At 30.3% G+C, this 1,388-nt stretch overlaps 1 non-coding gene across 1 annotated transcript; it reads left to right on the top strand.

Moving 5' to 3' along the window:
* The first annotated feature begins 387 nt into the window (after positions 1-387).
* LOC112470412 lies at positions 388-548 on the top strand. Its single transcript, XR_003042985.1, has one exon. It is a non-coding gene; the product is annotated as a U1 spliceosomal RNA (small nuclear RNA).
* The last annotated feature ends 840 nt before the right edge of the window (positions 549-1,388 follow it).

The following is a 1,388-nucleotide window of genomic DNA, read 5'->3' as shown; positions in this document are numbered from 1 at the left end:
GAACAACATTATTAATCAATTAATTATTGATTAATCTAACAGAAATATATACGAGAGAATACATATTCTTCTCAAGGGTACATGGAACATTCTCCAGTATAGACCATATGTTCATCCATTAAACAAGTTTCAGTAAATTTAAAAAGAGTGAAATAATACATATTATCTTCAATCGCAATGGAATAAAGGTAGAAATCAATAATAGAAAAAAAAATTAAAAATTCACAAATATATGGACAATAAATTAAGCAATATACTTTTAAACAACAAAAGGGTCAAAAAATTACAAAATAGAAAGTACATAGAGATGAATGAAAATGAAAACACATTTTCGTTTTCATTCATGTATGAAATGTCAGGTAAGTATGGCATGAATGAAAACATGCCATACTTACGTGACAGGGGAAACACCATAATCACAAAGATGTTTTTCCCAGGGCGAGGCTTGTCCCTTGCACTACAGATGTGCTGGCCTCTGAGATTTCCCCAAATGTGGGAAACTCGACTGCATAATTTGTAGTAGAGGATCGCATTCACAATCTACCCTGATCAATAAAAACAAACAACAACAACAAAAAAACACAACATGCCAAAGCTTATGGGATGCAGTGAAGGTAGTGCTCAGAAAGAAATTTATAGCTACAATGCCTACATTATAAAAGAAAATTTCAAATCAATAACCTAACTTTGCAATTTGATGATTTTGCAGTTTCTCAATACATTGAGTGCATATTGCCATATTACCTAGAAATTCCATCCTAAACATATATCTCAAAAAAGTGAAAATGAATGCTAAAAAATAAAAACTTGTATATGAATGCTTATAGCACCACTATTCATAACACCCAAAAGGTAAAAACAATCCAAATGAACATCAAGTGCTGAATGGATAATCAAATGTGATATATCAATTCAATGCAGTATTATTCAGCCGTAAAAACGAATGAACTAATTATACGTGCTACAATGTAAATAAGCATCAGAAACAGTGCTAAATTAAAGAAACCGGTCACAAAAAGTCACATATTGTATGATTCAGTTTATATGAAATATCTATGAAATTCCATGTGAGAAAAAAGATGAGTGGTGTTCGGGATCTAGGGAAAGGGGGAAAACAGAGAGACTATTTAATGGGCACAGGGTTTCCTTCTGAAAGGCCGTGGCAATAGTTGCACAACGTTGTGATTATGGTCAATGCCACTAAATTGTACACTCGAAAATAGTTAAAATAACCAATGTCATCATAAAAATAAATAAATAAATAAATTTAAATTAAAAAATAAAAAAAATAAAATAGAATAAAATAGTTAAAATGGTGAATTTTCTGTTATGTAAATTTTATCACAATGAAAAAGACATTTTCACATTAAACAGCATCTTTTACATTT

The sequence above is a fragment of the Pteropus alecto genome, unplaced genomic scaffold (genome assembly GCF_000325575.1).
Source record: "Pteropus alecto unplaced genomic scaffold, ASM32557v1 scaffold3, whole genome shotgun sequence".
NCBI lineage: Eukaryota > Metazoa > Chordata > Mammalia > Chiroptera > Pteropodidae > Pteropus > Pteropus alecto.
This window is presented reverse-complemented; position numbering and strand designations above follow the sequence as displayed.